The 11493-nt window shown below is 48.4% G+C and overlaps 2 non-coding genes and 1 pseudogene across 2 annotated transcripts; 1 reads left to right on the forward strand and 2 right to left on the reverse strand.

Moving 5' to 3' along the window:
• Positions 1–1874: 1874 nt before the first annotated feature.
• LOC138035744 (U2 spliceosomal RNA) lies at positions 1875–2055 on the reverse strand (annotated as a pseudogene).
• Positions 2056–7701: 5646 nt separating this feature from the next.
• Positions 7702–7820, forward strand: LOC138035709 (5S ribosomal RNA). The gene has a single exon (XR_011129704.1). It is a non-coding gene; the product is annotated as a 5S ribosomal RNA (ribosomal RNA).
• A 1040-nt stretch (positions 7821–8860) lies between these two features.
• On the reverse strand, positions 8861–9024 carry LOC138035708 (U1 spliceosomal RNA). Its single transcript, XR_011129703.1, has one exon. It is a non-coding gene; the product is annotated as a U1 spliceosomal RNA (small nuclear RNA).
• Positions 9025–11493: the final 2469 nt, after the last annotated feature.

The following is an 11493-nucleotide window of genomic DNA, read 5'->3' on the forward strand; positions in this document are numbered from 1 at the left end:
TGCCCCTGGATGCTGCAAAGGTTGCAGATGAGGGGCTGACCCCTATACCAAAGACGGCAAAAATAACCATTGATGTTTACGAGGCGAGGGGGGGTAGCTCGAAAGGCCATCAAGACCAGACGAGTGCCTGTCTCGATGTCAGGCTTGCCAATGTACTTTTGGCGCTTAATATTTCTGACTTCACCGTAGCCGGAAAGGACCCTTTCTACAAAATCATCAGAAAATTCCGCAGGGTAGTCAAAAATGTGGACCATGGTTAGGGGGGGTCCACCTCCCTGGACCACACAGTTGACGCCAAAGATAGGAACATGAGTATTAACATGGGCCGCCTTGCAGGAATCAGCATCGCGGAAGGTTACACGAATAAGGTCAGAACTGATCTGAACCGCTGCAAGGGGCTGAGGGAAGGCTTTAGTCGCCTCAAGAACAATCTCCTCCCGGGCTTTGCCTTCGCAAACCCGGTTGGTGCGCACGCAAAGGGTGCGTTTAAAAACCATGGGGAGAGGAAAAAAGTGCACCTACCAAAAATTGGTGGAATTGGGTGCAATCACAAGAGTACTAAGATTATGGTATGATACGAGGCTGTTCCCACCTAAACTTTGTGGGGCTAAGCGCTAATACAATATTATAGAAAGGGCTTATTCCCACCTACACTTTGTGGGGCTGAGCACAAATACAATTTTAAGGGTATGAAATGAAAGGGCTCGTTCCCACCTACACTTTGTGGGGCTGAGCACAAATACAATATTAGTTAAAGTATGAAATGACAAGGCTCGTTCCCATCTACACTTTGTGGGGCTGAGCACAAATACAATATTAATTAAGGTATGAAATGACAAGGCTCGTTCCCACCTACACTTTGTGGGGCTGAGCACAAATGTAATATTACTAAGGATATGAAATGATAAAGGTTCGTTCCCACCTACACTTTGTGGGGCTGAACACAAATACAATATTATTAAGGGTGAAAAATGATAAAGGCTCGTTCCCACCTACACTTTGTGGGGCTGAGCACAAATACAATATTAATCAAAGTATGAAATATCAAGGCTCGTTCCCACCTACACTTTGTGGTGCTGAGCACAAATACAATATTAATTTAGGTATGAAATATCAAGGCTCGTTCCCACCTACACTTTGTGGGGCTGAGCACAAATACAATATTAATTAAAGTATGAAATAACAAGGCTCGTTCCCACCTACACTTTGTGGGGCTAAGCACAAGTACAATATTAATTAAACTATGAAGTAACAAGGCTCGTTCCCACCCACACTTTGTGGGGCTGAGCACAAATACAATATTAATTAAAGTGTGAGATAATAAGGCTCGTTCCCACCTACACTTTGTGGGGCTGAGCACAAATACAATATTAATTAAAGTGTGAGATAATAAGGCTCGTTCCCACCTACACTTTGTGGGGCTTGAGCACGAATACAATATGAAAAAAGAAGGGCTTACCCCGGGTTAGGGCAGGACGCCCAGCATGAGTCCCCGGGAGGGTCACCCAGTTAAAATGATTAAATAAATACAAAAACCAAGAAAACTTCAAAAAATGAAAACGAGGCAATTCACTCACGATACCACAAGTTGCAGCCAAGAGGGAGAGCACAAAAGGAATGTCGTCCCACAAGCAGCAGAAATACCACGAGCACCAACTTACCAAGGGCCAGACCCGCGTCAGGTAAGTATGAACTTTTTCAGCCTTCCCATGGACCGCAAAACGCAACTGCTCTGCACATAGCTTGTGGTGGCTTCTTGTCGTCCCAGAACCGGTAAGGCAGGCCGGTGACTCCCTCCTTCCTAGGGAAGAGAAGAGAAGGTGGAAGCTGGTCAGTCAGTTGTTTTACTTTCAATTGTTTATTTCTTCCCCAGAGGGAAGTGGGCCACGCTCGGAGGTAGTGCTATACCGAGGCAACCCGTGGCCGGGACGAGGCAAGCCTCTTTTCCACGGCCCAGTTCCAAAAATCAGTTTAATATATGAGCTGCTCGATGAGCAGCGTATCAGATATTAAGCTGATAAGAACAGATTTTTTTTTTCTTTTGATAAAATTTATTTACAAGGGCCCAAGGGCCCAGGTAAAAAGATCAGGTTCACAAAATTACAAGGTCCAAACAATTACGCGTATCCGAAAAGTAAGCGAAAGTACAAAATAGGCGGCAAAGAGCAAAAAATACAAGCAGCATAAAAACAAATTCAAAACAAAGTCTAAAGTCCATTAATCAAAATCTAAAGTCCATTAAACAAAATCCAAAGTCCATATTGATATCCAAAGTCCGTTAGACGAAATCCAAAGTCCATTAATCCATATCCAAAGTCCATTAATCCATATCCAAAGTCCATTAATCAAAATCCAAAGTCCATTTATCAAAATCCAAAGTCCAAGTCCATATCCAAATCCCTTAATTGCAATCCGAAGTCGTAACAAGTAATCCATAAAAACCTAAAACATCTAAAGACGGAAATTAATTTTATCACTACTACTTACAGAACACATCACACTATTAACAGACCAGAAGCGCTTAACAGTCTCGAGTGAGTCACCCAGAACCCGCAATCTCACATCCTTTACAATGCTATTAATAATTGACACAGAAGATAAAGTACTATTACGAAAGGTTGCGAGATTGCGGGCCCACCAAACAAAATACAAAATAGTCGCAATCAAATAGTGAGAGACAAGGAGGCTATCGCTAGTCGGGGAAGTAGAGAAAGGGAACAAGACCGACGAAAAAGAAAGCACAAAGGGAGAGCCCAAGAGAGAAGACAGCAAGGGAGAAAAGTGACGCCACACACGTACGACTCTACGACATTCAATAAAACAATGTTTAGGGGTCTCAGGTTGCGAGCAAATCGCACAAGCTTCGGAACGGATGTAACCCCATTGCTTAAGATTATAGCGAACCCGAACGCCATTATGTAAAAGTAACCAGAGCAAATCACATTTACGGTTTTCAATGATCTTTAGCCGGGATTTACGCCAGACCGAGGTCCACCGATTAATGGAACGACCAACAACGGCGTCCCAGAAACCTGCGCACCGCGGGGGAACAGACGGAAAAGCAAAAAGAACAGAATAGATCTTCTTACAAGACAGATCATCAGGGAGGGAGCCGCTACGGGTAAAGATATCTTGAAAGGCCGAAAGACACTTGCGATAAAAAAGGGACGGTTCGGAAGAAACAGGAACAGAATTAGAGGCGAAAGAAAAGCGATCGTCTAATTTAGCTAAACAGTTGCCTAAGAAGTAACGTGCCAGGTAGTGCCACTTCTGGTCCCCAAAGTCGTCACGTAGGCTTGCAAAACACGAAAGGCGCAAACTAGAACATTTGGAGGGAAAGTCAACAACGTTGAGGCCACCTTGCCTCAAGGGGGCACAGCAACGCTGCCGACTCACGTTCTCCATACGACCTCGCCAAATAAAAGGCCAGACAATCTTACGATATCTATCGCACACCCATTTAGGGGGCAAAAGGATTTTCGCAGTATGCCAGAAGCGGCTCGCACCCAACACGTTAACAATCAGCGCGCGTCCAACAAAAGAAAGTTCTCTCTGTTTCCATAAGTTCAATTTGGTTTCGAGTTTGTCCAGTTTTGACCGCCAATTATCCGATTCCACAGAAACTAAGCCGTTAGAGAAGAAAATACCAAGAATTTTGATTTTCGAGACCCATTTAAGACCGAAAGGAGAGGCACCGTTTGATCGCCATCTGCCGAGCCACATTGCTTCAGTTTTGGAAGCATTTAACTTTGCCCCAGAGGCCCTCTCATATCTGCTGACAACTCGCAAAACTTGGCAAAGTGAAGTTTCGGTTTTCGCAAAAATTGTCGCATCATCAGCGTACTGTGATATTTTAAACTGAAGGCCAGCAGCTCCGGGAAGTCTAAAACCGACAATCCCATTGCACTTACGCACCTGAGTAGAGAGGACCTCTGAGACAAGAACGTACAAGAGGGGGGAGAGAGGACAACCCTGCCTCACCCCTCTTTCAAGTACAATAGGGACAGAGAGATGACCATTACAAATTACCCGAGAGAATACATTATGGTAGAAGAGACTGACCCATTTGCAAAAGGAAGGACCGAAGCCAAAGCTGGACAAAACTCGCATGAGGAAGGAATGATCAACACGATCGAAAGCTTTTTCTTGGTCAAGGGTGATGAGAATGCCAGGTTCATTTGATTTACAGATCATATCGAGGGTATCACGAATGAGTTGGAGATTCGAAAAGATTGACCGACCGACTACCCCGCAAGTTTGATCATGATGAACAATTGAATGCATTACGGGTTTCAAACGCTCAGTAATTGCTTTAGAAGCGATCTTATAATCCGTGTTTAAAAGTGAAATTGGCCTCCAGTTCTTAGGCAGACGCTTATCATCTCTCTTATAAACTAGACGCAAAAGGCCCTCACGCTGGCTATCCGTCAGAGAACCGGAGCGATAATCCTCATTCAGGACCCGAGTGAGAACATCGCCCAGGTCCTCCCAAAAAGCTAGGTAAAATTCCGTTGGGAGGCCATCAGAGCCTGGGGATTTGCCAGTCTGAAGGCCATTCAGGGCAGTCAGAAGCTCGTTTGTTGTAAATTCGCCCTCACAACTCAGACGCTCAGAATCAGAAAGAGAAAACTCTAGATCACTGAGAAGTTCAGTTTGGGTCTGAAGATCAAGAACATCTTTACTGAATAAATTCTTGTAGAAATCAACAAGAATTGATTCAATGTCACCTTGTGTCGTCTTCTCCGCGCCATCGGCGTCAAGAAGACAATCGAAAGAATTCTTTTCGGCTCTCTTTTTCTCAAGACGGAAAAAATATCTAGACGGTTTCTCACCCTCCTCGAACCACTTGGCGCGTGATCGGATCATGGCGCCCTCAGCCTCACGAGAGACGAGGGAAGCAAGGGCACTTTCTAAATCTCTAATTTCAGACACAACAGAGGAAGCCCCGTTGGCAAAAGACCTCTTGGCAGAAATCAAGCGCCTGGTAAGCCGATTCCGCTCGCGATTAGCTAATTTGCGCTTTGTAGAGCAAAAATCAATGCAGAGACTACGAATACCGGACTTAAGATGATCCCACCACGCGCCAAGAGAGTCGAAGCAAGCAAAGCGCTGTTTCTGCTCCCTTATGAAAGACGACATTCGATTTTTAAAAGAGGTATCAGATAAGAGGCTAGAGTTAAATTTCCAAATACCGTTCCGAGGGCAAGACAGATTATCAAGAGACAAGTTCAAAAGGACAAAATCATGATCGGAAAAAACGCAAGGCAAAACATCGGAAACTGAAACATGAGGGGCGAGCTGACGAGAGATCAAAAAACGGTCAATCCGCGAGGCCTGTGTGTGGCCAGAATTCGCCCAGGTAAACGAAACCCCACGGGGGTTCCGTTTGCGCCAAATATCGATTAGCGAGTTATCAACTAGCAGAGAATGAAGAACAGCCTTATCAGGCAAGGAAACATTCGAGGACGACAGGCGATCAAGCAAATTATCAATGCTATTAAAGTCGCCAGCAATGATGCGGATAGGTGACAAAAAGAAATTATGTAAATCTTGGAAAAACGTCTTGCGCTCGGAAACGGTATTTGGAGCATAGATATTGACTACATTAATTCTATGCGGCCCCAATAGCACCAATGCACTAAGGATCCTTCCATCGGAATCAAAAACAAAGCGAGAGACGGAGCCTTGAAAGGTGGGGGATACAAGTAGTCCGACGCCGGACGACCTGCCTCTCCCAAAGGACCAAAAACATTCGCCGGGCCAGTTACGGGAGAAGTCATCGGCTTGCTGCTTACAAGACACATGAGTCTCTTGAATCAAAAATAGGTCAAAATTAAGCTGAGACAATTCATGTAGGAATTGATCACGTTTAGTACGCGTAACTAGCCCACGGATATTTAAAGAGAGTAATTTAAACATTGATGCTATCGACGCCGCCCTACAGTAATAAAACCATCATCATCATCACCATCGCTATTAGATTCTCGATGCGGACGCTCGCGGGTTCTCGACCGCTCGCGATCACCACCCTGCTCGGCACGCAAATCGAGCCGGCGCTCCCGGTCCCGAGCCCGGGCGGGGGAACCGCCAGGGGCATCGCGACCAGAAGCACCGAGCTCAGACGCACCGGAGGGAGGCTCAGAGCGAGACGCCCAAGACTCCGCAGGCTTCAGCGACATTTCATGAGGTACATTACCACCGCCACTCTCCTGTGTTTCGGGGATGACGCTCGGAGAAGTTCTTTCACCATCAGCCAAAGGAGCAGCACTTTTGGGCACAGGATCACCAGCAGGGGCCGGCCCGCCAGCATCCCCCCCACCAACAGGGGCAGGAACCACCGGCTGAGGAGCCGGAGGCCCAGCCCCTGCAGGAGGGGAGGGCGCAGGCGGCCGTGGAGGAGCAGCAACAGTCTTCGTAATGTCAGCATAAGTGGAAGCTCGCGGAGCGCGCTCAATGTTGGCGCTAAACAGAACAAAAGGGCAGTCGCCACAAAGGTGATCGGAGGCCAGACAGATGGAACAGAGGCGGGGAGAAGGACAATCCCGCGAGTGGTGGCCAGGCTCCTGACAATTGATGCAACGAATTGACTTGCATGTGCTCATCAAGTGTCCAAGTCCCCCACAACGACGACAGGTCTTCGGCTGGCCAGGGTACCACACCCTAACCACTTCGCCAGCAACGAGGACAGTAGAGGGTATGGCCCGGCGAAGACGCATGCGGGCTGTTCTGATCCCATTCTGGATACCTGATGACACATAGTCGCGCCTGAAGGAAAGGACCTTTCCATAGTTTGACAAATGCCCCAGAAGGACAGTGTCGGGCATCTCAGGGGCGGCTTCATAGATCTTCACAAGAACAATACGTTGGTCACAATCTCCTGCAAAGACTTGACAACCTGAAACAAAAAAATCGGTACAGCCAACAACTTTTGCTTTGGCAAGAGGGTCATTAAAAGTGACGACCCAAGAACCAGATGAACTGCGGTGCTGGATGGCAGAAATAAAATCAGGGTCAATGCCAATGGCATCGAGACCGTTGACAATTTCATGACTGGTACATCTGGTGTCCACTGAAAAATAAACCGAACAATGACCAAGTTGATGCTGGGGCAACACTGAAAATCGCACCATTATCCCCCAGGTCTCGCAACACTTGTGGTGCGTCCGAGCCAGGCAAGGAATGTTCAGAAAACAAAGACGGGGAGCCTTCTGCGTCACAGCAACGTGGACTCTGCACTTCATGGTCAGCAACAGAAACATCATTAACATCATCTTCATCGTAAACGCTCATTGTGTCAGTGACACTATTCTCATCTCCCATCACTGCTGGGTGTAGGTTACAGCTTCTTTGTGGGCCTGCAATTGGAAAAAAATATGTTAGCCAAAAGGCCGAGAAGCGATGCCATAACATGCTCGCAGCAGACGGAGTGCTGCTAGTCTCCTGGTCGCGAGATATGGTGGTCTGATTGTAATCCGTCCCAAGTAGGGAATCTACAAAGCCAACCTGAAAACGAGGCCGGCGCACACAACGATTGTCTACTTGTACAGTGGATGGACGGACGGACGGACGGCAGGCAGCCACAGCCACCAGGACTGCATGGCATTTGCGTTGACGGCAAGAGGACAAATCCACATGGTGTTTCCTCCGACCTCTTTTTCACTTTCCCCTTATAAAAGAGTAAATTTTCACGGCAAATTACTTGTCTACGACCATACCACAGGGAAAACACCGGTTCTCGTCCGATCACCGAAGTTAAGCCCTGTCGGGCGGGGTTAGTACTTGGATGGGAGACCGCCTGGGAATACCCCGTGTTGTAGGCTTCCCTTTTTCGTTCTATCCAGTTCATCATCTCAAAGAATCTCAGTTCCCCCACCAAAGAAAGTTCCAATACAGCATTTTTTAAAACACAACATGTCAAGCAAATGTCAAAAATGAGAAATGCAACAAAAACAAAATAGTTCACACGGGAAAGGCGAACTTATATTCCCGAGGGAGCGCGTGCGCGCGAGATCTTATCAAACAAGGTTTATGACATCAAAGCTATCTTTTTGTCTGAGCAAAGAACAGGACACGGCAAGTGTGAAATTGACGCACTGTTATGCATTGGATGAAAAGACAAACTAGTTAGTGGGGAACATGTGCATACAACGACGGCTAGAAAATTATAAAATTGATCTAGCGAAAACGTGACTTGGTGGAGTTGACATTTTCACTGTTCTCTGCTCAACACGGACAGTATTCACGCCCCATTTGTTCAAAGGGTGAACAACATTATTCAGAAAATAAGTCACTATCCTTCCTGAGTATAATACATTTACTTTCGCGATAACAATTCAATTAATTCATAACACAGAGAAACGACAACGTGCGTGTTGGCCACAGAAATGTAACGCCAACTGCCCTGGCCACTTCTCATGTTACTCAATGCACGCCGGATCGCCAGAAGGCAACATAGTACAAGGGAGGCATAAGAAATCTATCACGCTTACAGATAGGCGATCGAACATTGCAAACATACATCTACTTACGTTTTGCAAACGATGCAAGAGGATAAGTGCTCCATCTGCCCTTCGGTACTTTCTTGTTTCACTCGTCGATCGATCTATCCTCGATGATTTCTCTGCAGCAACGAAGAATGCAAGAAATGAAGTGAGGTTCCGCTCCGCACTGCACCCACCAAATAACTCAAACATTCAACGACATTTCAATTCACGGCAAACTCACCTTGTCCTTGGTTACTCCGTTCCGTTCAGTCCCGTCCCGTCAGTAAACGACAGGGCATCTTTCCATGCTTGCCTGACTGACTGAAATCACACCAACAAACCATCGCATTAGTGCCATTCCTTTCCCGAGGTGGGTGCGGGGACTAGCGCGAACGCAGGTCCCCACTACCAGAAATTATACGCTCGAGTTACCCACATTTGGGGTAATCGCAAGGGTCAACCCAATCGAAGTGCAATGAAAGAGCCTCACCTTGAGAGGACTGCCTCCCTGATCACAGTGCCTCCCGCGTCAGGTAAGTTTTTTTTTGTTTTTTGGCGGTTCCACGGGCCGGAGTGCAATGCCCAAGGACCATATACACATAATGAAGACGAACACGCAAACTCAAAACACAGGATAAAAACCGCCAAGAGTGAGGGAGCACCCCCTGGACGGGGCCGGCACGCCAACTTTGCCGGGGAGTCGAACCCCGCCTCACGCCATAAAAACGAGAATAATATTACTAAAGAAGACTAAAAATGGGAAGAAAAACGGAGGGAAAAAATACAAAATCGGGTTTAAAAGGGAACTATATACATTACTGCAGGGAAAAAACAAAATTTGCGCCCTGAAAGGAACCGAACACCCCCCCTGCTGCCCACTGCCGGAGGAAAAGCGACCGGCGGCGGGACGAGTTAAAGCGCTTAGCAAGGAGAGGCAAGTAAAAAGACAGGCGGGCCTTAAGCAGTGCCAAGAGCCGGACAGCACTAGGTGGGCATGAGCGGAAGCGAAAATCATTGCGCTGAACCCACACTAGATAGCAAGCCGCATTAACAAGATAGGCAAAGACCCTTGGGACAACACGGAGTTCGTCACGTGAGAAACCCAGGAGGACATGACGAAGCTCCAAGGATGGGCCAGTCGGACTGACACGAGAGAGGAGGGTCTGAACCCAGGCGAGCCCGCTCTGGGCCAGAGGACATGAAAAAAACAAATGTTCCGAGGTCTCAATAGGGAACCCACAAAAGCAGGAAGTCTGCAGCTGATAGCCGAAAGAGGCGAGCCTTTCGGCTGTGTATAAGACTCCATGGGCCAGCTTCCAATTGAGATCGATAACCTGGCGGTCAAGCGGCAAGAAAAACAAGGAGGACCAGGTACTCGACCACTCCCATGGGCCAAGGACAGGCACAAACTTGTCGATGCAGTGAGGACGGGCAGGATTAAGCTGAAGGAGTAACTTATAACAGGCCTTTGCAGGGGTGGACGAGATGGGGAAAGGGCCACCCGCCGCAGCAGAGCCGACGACGGGCACACCACCCAAGACGGAGCCACCGAGGGCGACCCAGGCCCGAAAGCAAAGGTGAAAGAATACAGGGAGCGCAGCAAGATTAAAAGAGGACGGCCGAGTGAGGACAGCTATGGGAGATACCCCGAATCGGTCGAAGCACCAGTAAGTAAGCAACGAAACCCAGGCTCCAGGGCAGACGAGGAAGCGGCGAAACCACTGAACAAGGAGGGAGTGGAGCTTGAAGTCCACCGAGACGACAGAGAAACCGCCTTGGTCCCTGGCATGGTAGAGTACCTTTCGGGCCACCAGGTCACGTTTTCCAGACCAGAAAAAGTCGAAGATCTTAGAGGTGAGCTCGGCACGGATAGTGTCAGGCATGGGAACGAGGGAACCGACGTACCAAATACGGGACAAGGCCAGGGAATTAAGAACCACAGCCTTACCCGAATAGGAGAGGGCACGAGACCGCCAGGAATTGGTGCAGCGGCAAAAGGCGTCCAGACGAGGGCGCCAATTGGCGGAGCCCATGTCACCATAACCAATGTGGATACCGAGGATCTTTAGCGCTTCGGACGACCAACGGATACCTACGGGGGCATCGAACCGATAGCGCCAAGGTCCAAGCCACAAGCCCTCGCATTTACCCAGGTTGAGCCTAGAGCCAGTGCCAGCCTCGAAGCGAGCATACACACGGAAAACTTCCTTGATGGCGAGGTCAGAAAAGGCGAGAACAGTGGTGTCGTCAGCATATAAAGAAACGACAGGCAGAGGGCAAGAAACACCGGGAAGCTGAAGGGGCGAAATGACCGGGTTGGCCCGGAGAGCAGCTGCTAAGACCTCTATAGAGATAACATAGAGGAGGGGAGACAAAGGGCAGCCCTGTCTGACCCCACGAGAAGGGTAGAAAGCACAGGATGTATATCCATTTATTGAAATGGCACTTGAGACACCCGAGTAAAGCAGGCGGACCCAAGAAACAAAGGAGGGGCCGAAGCCCATGTGGGTGAGAACTCGAAAGAGAAACTCCCAATCCACGCGATCGAAGGCTTTCTCCTGGTCCAAGGAAAGCATGGCACCAGGGATAGCGGCGTCAAGGGTGTACTGGAAGACACCGTTTAGTAGGACAACGTTCTCCCCGATAAAGCGACCCCGGATGCCGCAAGACTGGTCACGATGGATGACTAAATGCAGGACACCCAGGAGGCGGCCTGCAAGAACACGGGCAAGGATTTTATAATCAGTATTGAGAAGGGAGATGGGACGCCAGTTCTTATGGTCAAGACGATCCCCCTTCTTGAAAATCAAAGAAATCAGGGCACGACGCTGGGAAGGAGGAAGCCTACCAGAAGTAAAGGAGTCATTCCAAACCTCCACGAGGTCCTCGCCTAGAATGTGCCAGAAGGCGGAGAAAAACTCTGCGGGGAGACCGTCGGAGCCGGGAGATTTACTGGTGGCAGCACCTTCGAGGGCCTTGCGAGCCTCGTCGGGAGAAATGGGGCCTTCAC

This window comes from Montipora capricornis, unplaced genomic scaffold, assembly GCF_036669925.1.
Source record: "Montipora capricornis isolate CH-2021 unplaced genomic scaffold, ASM3666992v2 scaffold_431, whole genome shotgun sequence".
Lineage (NCBI taxonomy): Eukaryota > Metazoa > Cnidaria > Anthozoa > Scleractinia > Acroporidae > Montipora > Montipora capricornis.